Source organism: Hemicordylus capensis, chromosome 2, assembly GCF_027244095.1.
Source record: "Hemicordylus capensis ecotype Gifberg chromosome 2, rHemCap1.1.pri, whole genome shotgun sequence".
Lineage (NCBI taxonomy): Eukaryota > Metazoa > Chordata > Lepidosauria > Squamata > Cordylidae > Hemicordylus > Hemicordylus capensis.
In genome coordinates this window covers 211591765-211613797 of record NC_069658.1, presented here as the reverse complement: position 1 = coordinate 211613797, position 22033 = coordinate 211591765, and the positions used below count along the sequence as shown (strand labels likewise).

At 48.3% G+C, this 22033-nt stretch overlaps 1 protein-coding gene across 2 annotated transcripts in view; it reads left to right on the top strand.

The window, feature by feature from the left end:
* The first annotated feature begins 1264 nt into the window (after positions 1 to 1264).
* The window catches only part of CSNK1G2 (casein kinase 1 gamma 2), a 65616-nt gene continuing 44847 nt past the window's right edge, over positions 1265 to 22033 (top strand). For both annotated transcript variants that reach the window (XM_053299262.1, XM_053299263.1), the window contains exon 1: positions 1265 to 1622. The gene's annotated coding sequence lies outside the window, so the exon portion shown is untranslated. The remainder of the gene's footprint in view (positions 1623 to 22033) is intronic.

Genomic DNA, 22033 nt, shown 5'->3' with positions numbered 1-22033 from the left:
CTTTGCACACTATCAAGCCAATTTCAGAGTGCCCAGGCCTGCTTTCAATAATCACCTTGAAGTAAATGCTAATTTCTGGAGGGTTGGTAATGGTTTAAGGTTTGTTTGTTTTGGCGCATTGGCTTAGATTCATGGATGGGAGCATCAATGGAGACAGGTTTTTAAGAGCCTCTATGTACAGTAGCAGTCTATCCCGAAGCACCCACCCTATATGATAAGGACCAACAGAGGCTTGTGTTCTTTATAGGGGAATTCGCTTGGTGAATGTTGGAAACAGAAATGTTGCTTCTGTGTTCCAAAGCATGGCCAATGAAGAAGTAGAAAAGTTCTCTTTTGGTATGGAGAAGGGAAAACACAGATGCGAAGCAAAGAATGAGGGTCCTGCCGTAAGTGAAGTCAGCGGCTGTCGCAAAACCTCCCTCCCGCGTCCCCGCCGTAAAGCCAGCTTTTCCCGCCTCGCTCCTCCCATTCTAGGCGGCCGGATTCTCAAACGCGTGTGACGTCGCCACAAAGAGGTACAAAAAGCAAAAGTCGCCCCAGGCAGCCTCCACTTCCGGTTCCGTATACACCTCCTGTCACCTTGCGTGGCAAAAAAGAATCAACGCGAACACAAGAACAAAAAGGCTGGGGTGTTAATAGTTGAAGCAAGCCATTTCGGACTTCTGTGCATGTGGAAAGCTGGCCTTTCAGGGGAAAGGCTAGCCGAGACAATCCCCTTGACACTTCTGGGTGAAGGGGATGTGGACGCCCCTCTGTACAAGAAGCAGAATCCCTGCACCGATAAAGTTAGCGTGTCAGGGAGAAGGCTAGCCTACAGCCCTCCGCGCTTGTTTTCTGCGTGCTGGGTTTCCATTTCTGCGTGCAGGAGAGCGTTGCTTCATGTGAGCAACCTGATGCGGTATAGCCCCATGCCAGCAGGCCATGCTCCCCCATGTGAACTCGATCTCGCCGTTCCTTCCAAAGGTAGAATACTACCTTTGTACACTGGAATTCAACAGGTAGAGCCTTTGCCTTATCTCCAGGTGCGGGAGGCTGTACCTGTTTGATTTCTGCTCGTTGCACCGGCTTTAAAGCCACCAAAGCCCATCTCTCCTCCACAGTTTCCCCCCACAAACTCTTAGGAACGTAGGAAACTGCCATATACTAAGTCAGACCATTGGTCTAGCTAGACGACCAATCGGAACCCGTTGTTTCTTGCGGAAAACCACAGCTCCCGCATCCCCTTTGGCCGCTTCCCGCCCGCGCCCAGCCTCCGTATTATTGCCCGCCTCTGTCCCCGCCCGTTCCCCGTGCGCATGTGCCGGAAGCCTTTCTGGGAGGGCCCCCTTGGAGGGCCAGACAGAGAGCGAGAGAGAGCGTCGCCTAAGCTGCCGGCGCAGGCGGCGAGAGGAGCCTCGATTCACCAACGCCGGGTGCGCCGGAGGCGTGACGTCAGCGCATAGGGCGCCGCTGGCCCTTACGCCGCTGGCGCAGAGGCGTTGCTCTTTGCCTATTCCTGCCTGCCTGGGCTGGAAGGAGAGAAAGAGGTTTAAAGAGGCAGCAGCCGCAGATGGAAGGGCTGGTCGGGGGCAGGCCCTGGGGCCCCCGCCCCTGAAGAGCCAAGGGGAGGGGGAGGAAGCCAGGTGAGTAACTGGGCGCGGGGGAGGGGAGAGAGAAGGAGGAGTCTTAACTGGGGGGCCCTTAATTTTGCAAACCCCCTCCTTGTCCCCCTCCCTGCTTGAAACATTTTAAAGGTGGGGGGGATTTACTAATACAACAATGTGTGGCAGGAACAAGTTTCCTTTTTTTTGGAAAGGGGCTGTTTAGCCTGGAGATGGGGGGGCTTGCTTTTTTGCCCTTCCTCCCCACACACTTCCCTGCTTTTGGAAGGGGGGGGTCCCCAAGGCAGAATGTGGAAGCTGGGGGGGGTGGAGAGAGAAAAGGAAGCCTCCCCAGTAGAGGGGTTAAACTTGGAGGAAGGTTTGGGGGTGGGGGTGGCTTATTGGCCTGTTGCTCCCCCTCCCCAAGGTTGCACCCCCAGTTTTATCGGGGGGGGGCTTCAGTGTGAACAAAGGGGGCCTCATATGGCATTGTGTTTCCCCCCTTTTCCTTTTGAAATGTGCAGTCAGCTCCCCCACCCCCAATTCTTCCACCTTTCCTGTTTTTGCTTGTTTATCTGTATTTGGTTTTGTTTTCAATCCATATTTTACATTTATGCAACACTTTTCTTCTTCCCAAAACTTAAAATGCCTTTAAGAAGCCCGTAGAAAGTGGCTTTTGGGTGTGTGTGTGGGAAGGTGGGGTTGGGGTAGCTGTTGAATGGGAGGCTTTACGTGCCTTTTAGTTCTTTTCTTTTTTTCCCCTGGCAGAGAAAGGAAAGCAAGTGTGAGCAGTGGAGGTGCAGTTATTTTATTCTGTTTTAAATGTTTGGTACTAAAAACTCTTGTGTAACCAAAACGGTGAGGGGCAAGTGGCTGGAAGTCAGAGGATGGATGGACACCGTTCCTGTTGTTTTTAAGATTAACGATATTGTATTTGCAAAAGGGAGGAAAAGGTCCCCCCCCCCCGTAAACAACTGTAGCTTGGTGACTGCATTATTATTATTTTTCATTTCGTTTTCCAGTTGGAGCTGGTTTCCCCTAACCAAAGCAGAAGGTTAGAAACCTCCATAATATGGGTGTGTTTATGGAAAGAAAGAAAAAATATCTGGGTGGGTGGGGAAGACAGAGGGAAGGAGGAGGAAGAAAAGAGGCAAAAAAGCAATTTATGTTTAAAAAAATGATTAAAAATGCACGCATAGCACCAGATTTTAGCAAGGGATTTGGGGCAGTGGAAGAGAGGATCTGTGCAGTCGTAGGTGGGGGCGGTTGAACATCCGGATGCAAAGAAAAGAAAGGATCTTGGCCTGTTCAGTTTCTCTCTCTGCTTTATTGTGGAAGGTTAGATACCTTGGACCAGCTGGATCAGACCTCGTGTTCTGCTTCCCTTGCTCTCAAGGCAAATACAGATATATTTCAGATTTTCCATTTGACTCTTCTTTTTCTCCCCAATGCCCTCTGAAAATTTGCTAACCAACTGTTGCAGTACTTTTTTCAGTCTCTTTCTCTCTCTCTCTCTCTCTCTCTCTCTTTCTCTTTTGTTTTTCTTCCAAATCTCTCTCTCTCTCTCTCTCTTTTTAGCAGTGCCAGTTTTTGTGATGTGTCTTTGTTTCTGTGGTCCCGTCCCCCACAACATGGGGCTAATCCCTGCCACTCGTCTCCTCCACTGCTCTCTCCAAACCTTGGTCTGTGTTGTTCGGCCTACGGTGGTGGGGCTCAGACGTGGTGCCCCTTACGTGGTGATCTGTACTTTGTTCTAATCTGGTCGAGGGGGTGTCCCGAAAGTGTTTGCCTTGCACGTGCCTGACACCGCCGTCCTTCTTCTGGTTGTAAACCTAAATCTCCTGCTTTGCGGGCTTGTGGTGGTGGGTTTTTTGCTGGAAACCATCTTATGGGACAGGATAACGGCCTTTTCTCACTTCCCTGTGCAACGGTGCCTGCTTGGATACAACTTCTGATATATCCTATTTTAATTTTCCAAGAATAAACTTTGCATTCTGGGCTGCAATTAAGTTAGTTTGCGACAGATTGTGAAGTGATGGGCTAGGCCCGTGGGAGGTAAACCCTCCATAGAAAAGAGAATACATTTTGTATTTGCACATAACTATTCACAAAGCCTGGTTCTTGGTGTTATTTGCTTTTCCTCTTTTGAAAATTAACCGTGAGGCCTTTCTGGAGCTGATAGCTAGTGTGTGAATCCTGCCAGAGGAATGGTTGACCAGGAAGTACATAAGAAATTTTTTCCCTCTCCGAGAACACAGAGATAACTATTTTAAAAAGAAAACAGATAAGGAAGGAAAGTGGGGAGTCACGGAATATGGGTACAGTTGTGTTCTGTCAAGAAGACTTTGGCTGAGAGAGTTCTAAAGCACCCTATATAGTTTGAGGGGAACTTCAAATTCATACAGAAATTATTGTTTATAATTTTCTGTATCCTTGGCATCAACTCCTTCCTGCTCCCTTGTCCTCTGAAACCCTCTTTGTCTCCTGCCCCATCAAAATATCAATTGGAAGGTCATTGGGGCAGGAATCTACTACTTTGCTTATGTGGTTATCCTGCAAAGAAACGTGTGAGGTAGCTAAACTGAAAGGGGGGAGCTTTGGCTTGGCTTTGCGGCTGAGCAGAGACTTGAACTCGGATCCTTTTGTCCCAGATCAGCACTAACCACCACACCTCCCTAGCTAGCTTATGAGCACTCTTACCCACGAAAGACTAACATTGTCTCATCACCATGTGAGCATGTTCTTGACACCGCTGCGACTCGAACCCGGGGGCCCAAACAGAATGTGCTAGTTGTTAAGACCACAATAGGAACACCACGTTTGTCTTGATGAAGGAAAGCTCTGGATAGAGAGACTTTCTCACCACTTTGCATTCATTTTGTACATGCACACCTGGCGTAGGAAAGAACATTAGCGAGACCCCTGAATCCCAGTTGCAGGGGGAGCCACAGCAGGAGAAAGGGCATGCACAGACCTCTTGCCTTTGGGCTCCCCAGAGGCATCTGGTGGGCCACTGTGGGAGACAGGATGCTGGACTAGATGGGCCTCCTTGGGCCTGATCCTGCAGGGCTGTTCTTAGGTTCTTAATTCAAAGATATGGCGAAGAGCGCATGAACGCTAGTGTTGCTTCTTGTGGCTACCTAGCTCTTTCATTTTGGGTAGGGGTTGATTATTTCTCAGTAAGCCTTCCTGTGTGATGGGGGGGTGGGGCTTCAGGTTGGTTGGTTACTTCTGGCCATCCTCGGTAATATGCAGGTATAAGGGAGGCCCACTTTCGCTTCAAATGGGGTGACCGGGTGGAATATGTGGACCACATGGGGCGACCACATTCAAATAGGGTGACCACATTCCACTCATTCCCCATGAGTGTAATGTGTGTATCCCAGAATCCTTGGCTCCACACCGGGGCTTCTGGGGCGGACATCGGGGGTTCCCAGACAAATAGGAAGTTAGTTTTCGGATACCAATATTGTAGAGCAACGATGTTTGCACACAGTTGGGGGCAGGTGCTTAGTTTGTGCTTCTTCCCTGAGCAAGAGAGGTGTGACCCAAAGGATCCTTCCAGTTGGGATGAGGAGGACCCGACCTCCTTCCCACTAGTTGGCTAAAAGGTTACAACATCTGGGGCTTTTTCATTTAGAAAAGTTGCTAAGGGGAGTCATGATAAATGCCTATGAAATTATGCATGATTAGAGAGAGTGGGGGTGGGGGTGGGGGAGAGAAATTGTGCGTGGTGTTGATCATTTTTCTCCCTCTCTCACAACCCTTGAACCAGGCGCCATCCTATGAAACTGATGGCCAGGACATTTAGAACCGACAAAAGGAAGCGCTTCTTCACACGGCGTACAATTAATCTGTGGAACTCCCTGCCATGAGATGCGGTGAGGGCCACTAGCTTGGGCAGCTTTAAATTGCCCTTTGGGACAAATTCCCAAAGGGCAGGTCTATCTCTCTCTCCCTCCTCAAGACAGCTGAGACTTTTGGTCGTTTCTTTAGATGGTGTTAAATTAGCTTTGTGTTTTTCCTGCCATTGCACAACTGAATTCCTGGTGTGTAGGAATCGTTCAAAATAATTACTGAGGTCAGTTAGTATCAAGGTGGGTTTTAGGGGAAAGGCTATGAGACGTTCCTCAATGAGGAAGCTACCATAGTTGAGTGCTGAGGGGCATGCATCCCATAAGGGTAGGTTGACCATTGCGCCCAGTTTTCTGTTGATGGGCAGTTGGTGGGTGTAGTTCCAAATCACATGGAATGAAAGAAGTGCCTTGCTGGATCAGGCCAAGTTGGACCCAGCATCCTGCTTCCTGCAGTGTCCAACGGGATTATTCAGGAAGCCCGCAAGCAGCACATGAAGGTAGCTGCCTGCACCTGCTGTGTGCAAGCGATATTCAAAGATATACTGCCCCTGAACATGAAGGTTCTTTCTAGGCACTATGGCTGACAGCCTTCTCCCCTGCTTCATGAATTGCTCTCATCCCTCTTTAAAGCCAAGTCAGCTGGAATAGTCCCTGAGTGGGTTTCCGGTCGATTTCAGTGGGTGACCCTGAATTTTTTGTCTTTTGAGGGAGGGGAAAATCCTTTCTGCTGCTGCACACCGCATACAACTTTGCCAATTTTCTTCACACACATATCCTCCTTTTCTCCCATCATGGAATGCAAGGTGAGCAGTCCCAAGTGGTCTCTCGTCCAGCCACTGACCAGATCCAAGTCCACTTTAGAAGCTTTAAAACCTTGGTGATTTCTTTCTTAAAACAAAACAAAACAAACCTCTAAGTTTTCAAATGTTGCTGGGCTTCAACTTCTTTAATCCCCAGCAACATTTTGGGGATCCAGGTTTGAAAACCTCTGCAAACTAAAACCCCCAAACATTTTAGCTTTGAGCGTCCACTCTAAGGTGTGCGCATGTGCTCATGCACATAAGTTTTGTTTATGTCCGCTCAGTTAATTTTAGATCCAGCTCAGGTTGGATCAGGAAGGCCCCACCCTGAATGCATGTGTGCACACACTGCCGTGACACTGCCACCTGGAACAAAATTCATTCTGTGCACAGATTGTGAGGAGGTGGGGGGGAGAACACTGTTGGAGCAGATGCATTCAAACACATCCTAGAATTCTCCACGGCATGTCTACATTCTATGGTGGAAGCACAAGGCTTCCAACAGCCGAGTCAGAGTTGTGCAAATGTCTCCTGGTAGGTTTCTGGTTGAAGGACAGGAAGGTAGTGAAATTCCACCACGGATTGTGAGGAGCTCCAAAACGCTCTCTCCAAACTGGGTGAGTGGGTGACAAAATGGTAAATGTGTCTCAGTATTAGGAAGTGTAAAGCGATGCACAGTGGGGCAAAAAAACTTCTCATAGACACTGATGGGTTCTGCGTTGCCAGTGACTGAGCAATTGGACAGAGATCTTGGGGCCGTGGTGGACAGCTCATCAAAATTGTTGACCTTTTTTTACAGTGCACGGCAGCTGTAAAAAAAAAAGGCACATTCTGTGCTAGGGATCACTAGGAAGGTGACTGAAAAGAAAAATTCTATTATTATAATGCCATACAAATCTTTGGTGTGGCCGCATTTGGAGTGCTGAGTACAGTTCTGGTCACCGTACCTTAAGAAGGACATTGCAGAACTGGAAAAGGTGCAGAAGAGGGTAACCAAGATGATCATGAGCCTGGAGCATCTTCCTTATTAGGCAAGGCTAAGACACCTGGGGCTTCTTAGTTTGCAAAAGAGGTGACTACAGGGAGACATGATTGAGGTGTATAAAATTATGCATGTAGAGAGAGTGGGCAGAGAGAAATTCTTCTCCCTCTCTCACAACACTATAAAACCGGGGGTCATCCCATGAAACTGAAGGCCAGGAAACTTAGGGCCAATAAAAGGAAGTACTTTTTCACACCGCGTGTAATTAGTCTGTGGAATTCTCTGCCACGGAATGTGGTGATGGCCACCAGCTTGGATGGCTTTAAGAGGGGCTTAGACAAATCCATGGAGGACAGATCAATCAGTGGCTACTAGTCTGGTGGCTGTTGGCCATCTCCATCCTCAGAGTCAAGATGCCTCTGAATCCCAGTTGCAGGGGAGCAACAGCAAGAGGGAGGGCATCCCCTTAGCTCTGGCCTGTGGGCTTCCAGCGGCCTCTGGTGGGCCACTGTGTGAAACAGAGTGCTGGACTGGATTGGCCTCCTTGGGCCTGATCCAGCAGGGCTGTTCTTATGTTCCTTGAATGTCAAGTAAAGTTGTGCCGTCAAGTCGGTGTTGACTCCTGGCGAATGTAGAAAGCCCGAAAACCAGAGGGAAGAGGCTTCCGGGGCTGTTAGGAAGGCACGGGCAAGTCTTACCCTAGGGCTGCGCTTGGGCTACGGCTGCCAGTTGCTAACCTAACCGTAGTGGCTGGTTATTGTTCCTCGGCCTTCTTTAAAACAAAAAACAAAACGCGGAGGGGTTTGGGAGCTACCGGGTCAATTTTAGCTCTGAGCTCCGGCGTCCCTTTGCAGCCTTTTCCTCTTCCTTTGGTGTCACGCCCTGGACGCATTTCTCAGAATGGCCTGGGGTTCCCACGCAGCTTGCGTTTTGCAAGAGTCGCCCCCGGAGTTCTAGCATCTGACGAGAAGCAGTCCTGGGTGGTTTTACGGATGGTCCTCTGTCCCTCCTGCTCTTTGGGAGGCCATATAAAGGGAGCTGCTTTATGCGTTGCTATCGGAAGGATGTTTGCAGGAGGCTGTAAAGGGAAGTTCTTCACAATTCTGCCCTGTTGTGGTGTTCCCAGCATCTAGCATTTGGAGGTGGACTGCCTTTGGATAGGGAGGCTCTGTCTGGCTAACCTGAGTAATCGGAAGAAGTAAGAGGAGCCCTGCTCAATCTGTCTAGAGCCAGCATCCTGTTTTCCGCAGGGGACAGACAGATGCCTCTGGGAAGCCCACAAGCAGGGCAAGAAGGTACGAGACCTTTCCTGTTGCTAATTGAAGGGCCACGTGAACCCACTTGTCCTTGAGGTCGGCCAGGGAGGCCCTGCGTAGAGTGGGTATGCAGAACAGGGCCTTCTTGGTTGTGGCGCCTAGACCTTGGAACTCCCTCCCACAGGATGTCCAAATAGCTGTTTCCCTTTTGGTGTTCTTTAGCTTGGCACAGACCATCTTGTTTAGGTGTGACTTCATGTGGTTTAATTGGGCACCCCCTGCATGAGGGATTTCACGCGGGGGCAGGCTGCTGCTATGGAGGGCAAAATAAAACCAGTCCCTCTGTTACAAGGAAGATCCTTGCCTATTAATCTGGGAGCCGACTGTGAAAATTGATAGTGGTAATCTGTGTTAGTGTAAAAGTGTTTGCGGGTTTGAGCCCAGAAAAAAAATCTGTGCCTCGGGTGTAAAAGGAAACTGTATTCACTCCGGAGTGGCTAACCACTCACGCTGGGAGTAACGCCGTACAGTTCGTGGCCTGCCCAGGCAGAAACACGAGGCCTTGGGGTTGCAGCTGTTGCATGAAGCTGAGCCTGTGTTTGTTTGGCCACCTCTTAAGACTGAGTGTCTGGGGTCTAGACTAGAAGCCAATCAATCCCATGGGGAGGGGTGTTTCAGGCATGCCTCTAGTACTCTTGCCAACTCCTTTCGAGCCCTGCGGAAAGGCCAGCATGGGCAACAGACTCTGCCTAGGAGAAGGGATGCTGTGCCCTGCCTTATTGCAGAGCCAAGCCCAGAAGGCCTCAGAATGAGATGGGCCATGTGAAGGAACTGGAGGCAAACTGTTTTGCAGCAGAAGCCTGGGTGAATGCTTGGGCCTGGGCATTCTCTTCAGGGGCCTGGATGGGCTCAGAAGGGTGGAAACTAGAGAGACAATCTGTAAATGTGGTGTTTTTCCTATCTATCTATCTATCTATCTATCTATCTATCTATCTATCTATCTATCTATCTATCAAAAAACCCATCAAAGTGGTACACACTGGGCTTTTCCAGTGAGGTGTTGGCTAGAAAAAGTGGAGTTATTAAAAGTTGAATTTTGGACCCGTTGAGTTTTCCAAGGGCAGCCCAGCAATCACACATTGCAGTAGCCAAGCCAAAAAAAAAAAAAAAAAGCCAATAGGCTGCTTGTCCACATGCAGGCCCACTTGAGTCATGATTGCCACATTGAGACGCTGGAAGCAGCAACCCTCCCTCGACATACTGGTTGTCCCGAGGTCCTTCCAAGATGCCGCAAGGCAAGTGGCTATTTATAGACAGTTAAATAGAGGTTTGCTGGAGAAAGAAAGCGAGGAGGAAGCAGGGATCTGGAACTGACTTGTGGAGGTCAAGATTTTGGGTTTTCCAATCGGTCGCAGACTATTGGAAACCCCTATATCGGGCAGCAGCGATATAGGAAGGTTCTGTAAGGCATCATCTCACACTGCGCAGGAGAAGGCAATGGTAAACCTCTCCTGTATTCAACCCAAGACAACCACAGGGCTCTGTGGTCGCCGGGAGTCCTCGACGGCACAAGTTTACCTTTAAGTGGTCGGAAAGTGATACATTTCAATCGTAGGCACATCAACTTTTTAATTAGATAGGTATTTTTATATTCCAATATAATTTCTGTTGTGCAGATTTTATAGTTTTATATTGTTTTAAATGTCTTGCAAACCGCCTTGAGATTGTTTTAATGAAAGGCAGTATAAAAATTTAACAATAAAATAAATAAAATCTCTAGGTAGGGGTGGGTGACACTGAGGCTATATTGATATGTATTAGCAGCAGCGTATAAGCATTTTACATTATGCTTTCTGAGTATCCATAGTGCTTGATATTATCTTGGTTCTTCCAACGTCCCTGTAAGGTAGGCCCATCTCTATTTAAGGTATGCTTGCAAGTTCGCAGCTTGGGTCTGGAATTCATTCTCTTAACCACTCCCTACAAAAGCTTTCTTTTAGAAACCTTCTCTAGGAGACTTTTTGTACTTTGCCGTTGAATCAGGACTGAATCTCCTGTGTGGACGTGATCCGAGAGTTTGACCTCTCCGTTTTCTGCTCCTCTTTCTTCTTTTACCAGTTCTTTCTGACTTGTCCTCTGCTGAATCACTGTGGGTCGTTGCCTTTTCACGAGGATTGTTAGTTGTTAAAGTGGAACAGAAGAAGTTTGGTTGAAAGCGATATTTCCAGTCTATCTAAAACTTTGAAGGCAGGAAGAAAAGACGCTAAGCTTGTTTCGCTGTGGCAGCCGGTCCTGGAATGAAAGGAGGTGGATCGACCTTCTGGGGCCATGCAAACGTAACAATGGGGTCTCTGGCTTTTATGCATTGGAATAAAAATGGGTCGTTCCCTGTGGATAGGAAGCCTTTGGATTGGGCAGGACTAGTTGAAATACAAGCTGCTAGCCTTCTGCGACATTGGTCAACCTTCATTGGTGCATAGGGTGCTGCCTACTGAGTCATACCCTCGTTCCCTCTAGCTCAGTGCTGTCTACTCTGGCTGGCAGCCTCTTTCCAGGGACTCGGACAGGGATCTTTCCCAGCCCTACCTGGAGATGCTACTAGAGGCTGAACCTGAATCTGTCAATGTGGCGTTTTTCATACACAAAGTGGTACGCACTGAGCTTTTCCAGTGAGGTGTTAGCTAGAACAAGCTGAGTTATTAAAAGTTGAATTTTGGACCCATTGAAGTTTCCAAGGGCAGCCCAGCAGTCATGCATTGCAGTAGCCAAGCGCTGCCCCCCCCCCAAAGATTCACTTGTGGGATCTGCCCTAACCTTCTACTGAGTGTGTACGTGAAATGTCGGGTGGGGCATAAGTATATTTTGTGTACATGCGCATCCACTTGTGTATATGCTGGAGACATTAACCCACACTTGAGATTTAGCTGTAAAAAACCAGCTCTGCCCTTCTGCTCTAATGTTCACAGCAGCTTCGGGCATAAAAGAAAGACAAAAACTACCACTAAAAAAAAAAATTGTTTTATTTCTATGTTGCTTTTTCAAGGGATAAGTACCAAATGGCAGCATCACCTTGTTGTCACAAAATGACAACTTCAGTTGATCAACAAGGTCAAAGAAAAGTCCTTTCCACAGCACGGAATTGACATACAGTAACGGACAAACTAGGTCCGTAGGAGGCTGCCATATACTGAGTCAGACCTTTGGTCCATCAAGCTCAATATTGTCTACTCTGACTGGCAGCATCTCTCCAGGGTTTTGGGCAGGAGTCTTTCCCAGCCCTCCCTGGAGATGCTGACATGGATGGAACCTGGGACCTTCTGCGTGTTGCATTCTTCGGATTGCTCTTCATTGGTGTAAAACTGGGTTCGTCCTGGGTTGCTAGGATCAAGCCTTTTTAGACAGCAGCCGGGGAAACAGATTGCAGATTGTTGCAAGCCTCTCAGAGCAACCGGGTTTTGGTGTGTGACTGAGAACATTTGCAGCGTGTGGTGCTAATTTATGTCGTGTTCCTGAGAGCAAAGGTTTGCTCATCTCTGGCATGCAGAGTTTAGGCACAGCAGTTTTCCACCTTAAGTGGTGCAGCGGGGAAATGCTTGACTAACAAGCAGAAGGTTGCCAGTTCGAATCCCCGCTGGTACTATATCGGGCAGCAGTGATATAGGAAGATGCTAGAAGCCATCCTCTCATACTGCGTGGGAGGAGGCAATGGCCAATACCTCCTGTATTCTACCAAAGACAACCACAGGGCTCTGTAGGCTCCAGGAGTCGAAATCCACTTGACTGCACACTTCACTTTACTTTCATGCGTCCATTCATGTGCCGTGGTGTGTGAAAAAGGCCTTGCTGTCGCTGGTGAATGTTTTATAACATCCTTGCACACTGCCTGACTCTTTGAATACTTAAAATCTTGGTTTATAGGTCTGTCTTCACTCCTGTCTCTGTTCTTTGCTTTGATTCTCGGCTAGATTTTTTTTTAATTCATAGGAACCTTGGCGGAGACCAGGCAAAACGGCCTACTTTGGCCTGATCCATCAGGGCTCTCCTTACGTTCTTCTTATAGCTGAAAGGAACCTCCATATTTGGAGGAAGTCTACTTCTGAATACCAATTGCTGGGGAAAGGCCGGAAGCGCTCTGCCCTTCCTGCCCTTCCTGTGGGTGTCCCAAAGACATCTGGCTGTCCCCTGTTGGAGGCAGAATGCTGGGTTAGATTATTTGATTTTTAACTTCAGCACACCCAAAGAGGAGGTATCTATTTATATCACAGGCACATGGAGAATTGCCTATAAATACATACACACTCTTCTTCTTCTTCTTCTTCATCATCATCATCATCATCATTCAATTTCTATACAGCCCTTCCAAAAATGGCTCATGGTGGTTTACACAGAGAAATAATATATAAATAAGATGGATCCCTGTCCCCAAAGGGCTCACAATCTGAAAAGAAACATAAGACAGACACCAGCCACAGTCACTGGAGGACTGTGCTGGGGGTGGATAGGGCCAGTTACTCTCCCCCTGCTAAATAAAGAGAATCACCACATTAGAAGGTCCCTCTTTGCCAAGTTAGCAGGGGTGATACACACACACACACACACACACACACACACACACATATATGGAAAATATATATGAATATATATCACACACATATATATATACATATATATGGGAAAAGAAACTTCCATTACAACTTGGGAACTCCTTTGTTCAACCAGTATCCTGCTTGTTAGGAAGAGAGCTGGTCTTGTGGTAGCAAGCATGACTTGTCCCTTTAGCTAAGCAGGGTCTGCCCTGGTTGCATTTCAATGGGAGACTAGATGTGTGAGCACTGGAAGAGATTCCCCTCATCAGGGGATGGAGCCGCTCTGGGAAGAGCATCTTGGTTCCAAGTTCCCTCCCTGGCAGCCTCTCCAAGATAGGGCTGAGAGAGATTCCTGCCTGCAACTTTGAAGAAGCTGCTGCTGCCAGTCTGTGAAGACAATACTGAGCGAGATGGACCTATGGTCTGACTCAGTATATGGCAGCTTCCTATCTCCATCGGGGCAGGGGTTCTCAAACTTGACTCCCCAGATGTCTTTGGAATACAGCTCCCATCAGCTACGGTGACCTGGCCATTGTAGCAGGGGGATGATGAGAGTTGTAGTCCAACAACACCCAAGGGCCCAACTTTGAGAACTCCCACATTAGGCTATGAATCGACGTCCAATGCATTTTTAGGAAGGGGGGGTTTGTTTTCTCTACTTCTGTATATTTTTCAGTGGAATAGAGAAGTGAAGACCTGGGAGGGGGCGGGAACAGGGTTTTTTCAGACCGGGGGTGTGGGGTGAGAAGAGGGGGAAAATCTGTTCCCACCCCCCCAGGTCTTCGCTCATCATCCCAGTCTCAAGAGCTCAGCGGCAGATATAAGGACAGAAAGCATGCGTCCTTTGGGTTACGGTTGTCTGTGGTTTCTTGACTGGCAAGTGAAGTGCCCGGCGGCCGGGAGTAATGTATGAACAAGACAAATATTTATATACCGCTTTTCAACAAAAATTCTCAAAGCGGTTTACATAGATATAAATAAATAAAAATGGCTCCTTGTCCCCAAAGGGCTCATAATCTGAAAAAAAAAAGAAACACGAGACAGACACCATCAACAGCCCCTGGAGGGACGCTGTGCTGGGGATGGAGAGGGCCAATTGCTCTCCCCCTGCTCAGTAAAGAGAACCGCCACTTTAAAAAGATGCCTTGTTTGTTCAGTATATACACCACCCTGAGCAGCGTTGTTGACTACAACTCCCAGAATCCCCAAGCAAAAGCCATTGCAGCTGGGGGTTCTGGGAGTTGTAGTCAGCCACATCTGGGAATCCCTGTTAGCACAAACACTGACCCTGAGGTTCTTTATGTGGCATTTATTTAATCTTTCCTTGATTTCTGTTCTGTTTGTTTCTGCTGCTTAGTGGAAAGATGATCATGTAAGGAACAGGTGAACTAAGGCGGCCACCATAAATGCATTTACTAGAGCATAGGTTCCATTGGCACCTGCTCTGCATACGGAAGGTCCCAGGTTCAGTCCTGGCGATTTCCCTTTTAAAAGGACAGAGGGCTTAGAGAGACTCAAGAGCAGATCTGCACAACCTGGACCTCCTGCAGATGTAAGACTGCAACTCCCACAATCGCTGGCGATTGGCCGCTGGGGATGGTGGGAGTTGTATTCCAGAAACTTCGGCATACCAGAACTTCTCTTTCGGCTGGAAGGTCGAAGTTGGGCAGCCCTGCTCTGCAGAGCTGCTGCCAGTCAGAGTAGACAATACCAAGCTAGATGGACCAAGGGTCTGACTCAGTAGGAAGCAGCGTCATACATTTAATGTATATAATTTATTTTGACCACAGAACTTTGCTATTGTGGGTCTAGGATTCATCTGTTGTTTGATTGATTGATGAAGTGCCGTCCAGTTGGTGCCGACTCTTAGCGACCACATAGACAGATTCTCTCCAGGAGGATCTGTCTTCAACTTGGCCTTTAAGGTCTCTCAGTGGTGCATTCATTGCTGTCGTAATCGAGTCCATCCTCTTCTCTTTCCTTCAATTTTTCCCAGCATTATGGACTTCTCAAGGGAGCTATTCTTACTCACGTAATAATTTATGTGAGTAGGAATAGTAAGTAAGAATACTTATTCGCAGTGCATGCCACATTTGGAGTACTGCATGCAATTCAGGTCACCGTATCTTAAGAAGGACATTGTAGAACTGGAAAATGTGCAGAAGAGGGCAAGCAAGATGATCAGGGGCCTGGAGCACCTTCCTTAGGAGGCAAGGCTACAACACCTGGGGCTCTTTAATTTGGAAAAGAGGTGACTACAGGGAGATATGATCGAGGTGTATAACATTATGCATGTAGAGAGCAGAGAGAGTGGACAGAGAGAAATTTTTCTCCCTCTCTCACAACACTGGAACCAGGGGTCATCCCATGAAACTGAAGGCTGGGAAATTTAGGACCAACAAAAGGAAGTACTTTTTCACACAGTGCACAATTAATCTATGAAATTCCCTGCCATGGGATGTGGTGATGGCCACTAGCTTGGATGGCTTTAAGAGGGGCTTGGACAAATTCATGTGAAACAGGTTTATCAACGGCTACTAGTCAGAGGGCTATAGGTCACCTCCTGCCTCAGAGGCACTATGCTTCTCAATACCAGTTGCAGGGGAGCAACAGCAGGAGAGAGGGCCTGCCCTCACCTCTTGCCTGTGGGCTTCTCAGAGGCATCTGGTGGGCCACTGTGCGAAACAGGATGCTGGACTGGATGGGCCTTCTTGGGCCTGATCCAGCAGGGCTGTTCTTATGTTAAACATTGGATTTTGCTCACTGGTCTGTCTTGCTTGAGAGTGCCTTTGTACGAAACGCCTTACTGATGATGGCTGTTACACACACACACACACACACACACACACACACACACACAGAGTTGTTGGCATTGCATTGCATTCTCTTGCCCTGAGGAAACAGCTGGGACGTAAGGGTGTGTAACAGTAAATGGTGGCACTGCTGGGTGACAGACCGTGCCGGAATCCGTTGCATGCAAAGTTTCATATTGTTGTTAAACAAATAGTCTTTCCCCTTGTTGGTGGTAGTGGGGAATCAATGCAGCAGAAGTTGCCACAGCCTGGTGAGAGTCCAGGATGCATGAATAATAATAATAATTATTAATAATAAAGTTGTTGTTTTTTAATTTTGTTTTGTTTTGTTAACCACCCCTAACAAATTGTTCTCTGGGCGGCTCACCACACAGCATTAAAAAAATCAAGTAAAAACACATAAAACACATGAAATCACAACACTTCACCAAAAAAACCCAAACAAAATAACAAGCCAATTTAAAAGCGTTTTAAAAATCCATCTTAAAAATCAAAATTTAAAAGGCCCGAGTGAACAAAAAGTGAACGAGATTTGCACTCAAAGTTATTTGAAGCTATCGTTGGTATCTCACCCCTGTGATGTTTTGCACCTGTTTATAAGCCTTCCATTGATCAGAAGCTTATAAATCTTGCGTTGCTGCTGGAGAAGTCGTATGCTTGGAGCAGGGATTGTGGGTCGCTTCTGGACATGCCCCAATTTGAGGGAAAGGTTAAAGGAAACTGAAGGTACTTCCTTGCACTCCAGAGGTGGTACCTTTTGGCTGCTGTGCTCAGTGGCTTTTGGGACGGTTTCTCTGCTTATGGACTGTAGTTCAGTGATGCATGGCGTCCGTTCTGGAAATCTTCTTGTATCCCACCAAATGTGGAGGTGGTTACAGCTTACCTCCTTGACCAGAGGCAAGATGCTCCTAAATACTCCTTGCAGGGGAGCAACACCAAGAGAGAGAGCATGCCCTCACCTCTTGCCTGTGGGCTTCCCAGAGGCCTCTGGTGGGCTTTTGTGGGAAATAGGGCGCTGGACAAGAGAGGTCTTGGGCCTGATCCAGCCGGGCTGTTCTTAAGTTCTTAATGTCTGACTGGTATCAGCCTATTCGAGGTACAGGCTTGTTCATGAAACTGACGACATTCTCTGAAACTGAAGGATGTTTTTGTGTGTGCAAGCCAAGGAAAATGCGGACAGGTTTTATTTTGTTGGAAGCTGGGTTTTATTTATTGATATTATAAATCTCTGTGTTTTGCACTTGCACAATTATTGTTTAGGTGTCTTGTCTATGGCTCTTGTGTTTTTGGAGAACTATGTTTTTAAACTATCTACTTGATAACTAAAAGCATGTCTGCAGGTGGGTTCTTAATTTGGAGGAGCTGGGGTCTGCTTTGCAAGCAGAAGGGTCCTGGGTTCAGTCCCTGGCAGCATCTTAAAGTAGGGCAGGGAAAGATGCTGCCAATCGGTGCAGGCAATGCTGAGCCAGTTGGCTCAACCATCTGACTCGTAGGTGGCCTCCTGTGTTTATCAGGAGAATCCATAGTTTGGTGGTAGACCCCCTGCTTGGCACGCGGGAGGTCCCACGTTCAGTCCCTGGCAACCTCTGCAGGTGGGGATGCTGTTCTCTGAAATGCTGGGGAGCTGCTGCCGATCAGTGCCAAGCGCAGTGGACAGAGGGTCTGACTCTGTAGGAGGCAGCTTCCCCTCTCCCAATTTCCGTCTCCAACAGCATCCCCAAACAAGGTTAGTAAAGAATCTTCTGTATACAAAACTTCTGTAGAAAGAACCCTGGAGATCTGCTGCCAGTCTATGTAGACGGTACTGACCCAGATGGACCAAGAGCCCGGCTCAGTAGGAAGCGTCCTCGCATATCCGTAACCTGGCAGAAAAACCCCAGGAAGAGAAGCTGACCCAGCCCTCTACTGCAGAGCTCAAGCACGTCTCCTGTGCCTGCCAGAAACACTACTGTTCCACCAATGGAGGATTCCTAGGTTGACAATTGGCCTAAATCGGGGGGGGGATCCCAAACTTGGGCCCCCAGATGCTGCTGGAATACAATTCCCATCACCCCCAGCCCCATGAGCTGCTGGGGATGATGGGAGTTGTAGTCTGGCCACATCTGGGGACCCGGGTTTGAGACCCCCTGGCCGAAAAGAACGAAGATCCAAGTCTACCCTCATTCGCCTGGAGGTGATCTTACCCCAGGGGATTGGGTGAATAGTCAAGAGACAGCACGGGCCTGCAAGGTTTGGGTGGGGGCAGGCGTGCAGAGGCACCATTCCTGCTTAGATATCCGGTTGCACCTTCCCGAGTACCAGCACGCTCGTCTCGTGCTATCGAGGACCTCAACTTTCTTCTTGCTTTTTCAGATTCCTTTCTCTAATGCAAGTGCATATTTTATTTAGACGCTAGCTGAGTGTCTTATGTGTTTAAAGAAGTATTTTTAGAACTTCCCTGCTTTTCAGTCTCCGGGCTGCCCGCTTGCAAAAGAAATTTTCCGTGGTGCCGCCTCCAGTCCCTTCGGTATTGCACGGCTCAGTGTATATTTTTTTTCCACCCAGGTATGGCTCGCCTCGGAAAGAGAAACCCAAGAATTGTGGAAAGCGGGAGGCAGGTCTGGGCGGCGAGGGGGAACAGAGGGCGCTTTCATGAAACTTCGGCGCGGCTGCTCTGGCCGGGAGCGTTTTCTAGGTGTCGTCCTGCAAGGGTTGCTATGGAGGCTGTTCCAAGGCTGGGCAGGGGTGTGCGGAGGAGAGGGGAGACGTGTTGGGGAAACAGCTGCAAAATGGCGTTCCAGACGGTGCCCGTTGAAATGCACAATTGAGTCCCGCTTCTGGAAGTGTCTGTCAGACCCACATTCCTCTGGTTCTGTCCTCTCCTTGATTAACACAGCGCCCAATCGGTGGCTGGGGTGCTTTGCCGAGGATGAGAGGACTCTGTCCCGAGGGGCTTACAGTTTAGAAAAATAGGCACAAGGAAGATGACGGAGGGAGAGGAGAGGAGAGGAGAGGAGTGGAGGTGGGGTAAGCAGGGATAATATTCCAGCCACGTGGTCTAGGAGATTGGGGTGAGGGGGCCGTGCTAAAGCCTTCACACACAAAAGTTGGGTTTTGAGGAAGGGGCGGAAAGAAAGGAGGGTACCACACAGGCCTCCTGGGAGATAGTTGTAAGGATAAGGGGCAGCAAGGGAGAAGGGTGGAGCCATGTCAAGGAGCAGGAAACCTCTGGGGCTCTGGGAGGGGGCTCCAGGCATCAGGGGCAGCAAGGGAGAAGAGGTGGTTGTGCTGCGTCTTGACTACTTAGATTCATATCCCACCCATCCTCCGGAATCCAGGGTGGTGTACGCAGTTCGTCCCTCTGCCTTTACCCTTGCAGCAACTTACGGTTGCCAAGCCTCTTGGGTTGGCCTGGGATCTACCAGAAACTGCCTCCATCTCTCTGTCTGTGTTGTATGCCATCCAGCAGACATTAACTTCTAAAGTGGTGGTGGTGGTGGTGGTGGTGGTGGTGGTGGTGGGATCTCCTGAAACAGCTGCAGGCAGAGTTGGCAACCCTACAACAGCCCTGCGAGGTGTGTTAGGTGGAGTGAGTGACTGGACCGGATGAGCCTCGTGGTTGAGTGGGGCTGGGGGCCTTGGCTTCCTAGTCGTGGATCCCCACACCGCTCTGGGTCTCCTGACTTTTTGTACCATGCCTGGCACGTGTAGGTGCCTCTCCAAACCGGAACGGTTCGTGGCTTCTTAGGCCGTATCGGTCCTGTCGTTGGGAGGCACAGACTCGCTTCCTGTTATCGGATTCTTCTGTGTCAGGCTGGTGGGGGAGAGTGGAGCATCCGACTGGCTGCCAGAACTCTGGCTTTCTGTAAAGTGGGCTTTATTTTTATTTTTTACACACACACACACACACACACACACACACACACACACACACACAGACGCACACGGTTTAGACACAACAGCCACCAGGCAGGAAACGAGCACAGTCAACGCGCAGGCATTTGGACTGGGACTGGAAAAGGATCAACTATGCTAAAGACAACCCAGGGTTCTCTTAAAAAATAAATACTAAAACAGGATTATTTTCCTGTATGGCTGAGACGGGAGCGTATGCCTCATGTTTTCATGAGCTCTTCATATAATAGGAAGCTGCCTTCTACTGAGTCAGACAGACCCTTGGTCCATCTAGCTCAGTATTGTTTACACAGGTTGGCAGCAGGGTTTTTGAAACTCCAGGGTTTCAAGCGGGGGCTTTCCCAGCCCTATCTAAAGATGCTGCCAGGGAGGGAACTTGGAACCTTCTGGCTGCAAGCAGGCAGATGCTTTTCCCAGAGAGACCCCATCCCCTAAGGGGAATATCTTACAGTGCTCACATGTGTCTCCCATTCAAATGCAAACCAGGGCAGAACCTGCTTAGCAAGGGGGACCATTCATGCTTGCTACCACAAGACCAGCTCTCCTCACTGGGGACCTTATTAATGGAAAAACAGATACTCTTCCACTGAGCAATGACCCCATCCCCTAAGACACAGGTTGGCCTCTCTCCCACTGTTTTTAAACTACAGCTCCCATCATCCCCACCACAATTTATTGGGAGTTGTAGTTTAACAGCTGGAGAGCCAAAGTTGCCTACCTGTGCCCCGAGGAGAATATTTTACAGCGCTTGCATGTAGTCGACCATCCAAATGCAAACGAAGGCAAGCCCTGCTTAGAAAAGGGGCACATTCATGCTCGCCACCACAAGACCAGCTCTCCACCCATGGCCCATCTCTGACATCTTGGTTCCATCGTTTCTCCAACAGGCTTGGTATGTTGTCCATGTTTGTTCACCTCTCCCCATTTTATTCTCACAACAGCCTTGTGAAGTAGGTCAGGCTGTGGGAGAGGGGCAGAACGGAGAGCACTGGGTGGTCATGCGAGGATTTGAATTTGCGTCTCGCTGGTCATATCGCTCTATGCTTCGCTCGCGCACTTAAAGCTCTCTAACTCTAAGCAAGCTCTTGTGCAGTATCGTGGATCAGGGCCAAAGAGACCCCAATTCCAGTTCCTGGTTGGTTTAAAAAAATCTCCTCAAAGAGGCACGGATTCTATGGTAATGGCTGGCGTGTCTTTGTGGCATACCCAGGATTTGGGCACATTAGACTGGCTGCTTGCAGATGGTTCATTTATCTGTTAGATTTATATGATTGATTGATTAAGTGCCATCAAATCGGTGTCGATTCTTAACGACCCCATAGATATATTCTCTCTCCAGGATGTTCTGTCTTCAACTTGGCCTTTCAGGTCTCTGTGGTGCATTCATTGCTGTCGTAATCGAGTCCATCCACCTTGCTGCTGGTCGTCCTCTTCTCTTTCCTTCAACTTTTCCCAGCATGATGGACTTCTCAAGGGAGCTGGGTCTTCGCATAATGTGTCCAAAGTGTGATAGTTTGAGCCTGGTCATTTGTGCCTCGAGTGAAAAATCTGGTTTCTAGGATCCATTGGTTTGTTTTCCTGGCTGTCCGTGGTCTCCTCAAAAGTCTTCTCCAGCACCAAAGTTCAAAAGCGCCAATGCTTTTTCTGTCCTGCTTCTTAAAAGTCCAGCTTTTGCATCCATAGAGTGTGTTGGAAGAAAACCATTGTCCAAATGATTCTAATCTTTGTAGGTATAGACACATCACGGCATCTAAATATACTGCCCCATATAAAATCTCAGGGCGGTTTACAATTGAAACAAACAGCAATCAAAACCAAAAACCTAGAGATCATAGAGATTAAAATTGCCATAAATAAAACCTTTAAAACATCATAAACTGAAACCCTGATAAGGCAGGTGTGTTTTCAAAAGTCATTTAAAAACAACCAGAGATGGGGATATTCTGATATCATTTGAAAGTGTGTTCCAGAGTCCCGGGGCAACCCTAGAGCCTTTTCAGAAGGGCGGTATAAAAAGCAATCAAATAAATAGAGGAGGCTTGGTTTCGGGTTGCCATCAAGCGAGCGGTGGCAACTGCAACGGGACCTCCCCCTATGATCTTAATAGGTGGAGGGGTTCATGAAGAAGGCAGCGCTCTCTCTTAAATGTCGTGGGCCCAAGCCATTGAGGGCTTTATAAGTAAATAAGCAACACTTTGCATTTTGCCTGGAAACCAGTTGGCAGCCAGTGTCGTTCTTTTAAAACAGGAGTAGTGTGGTCTTTTC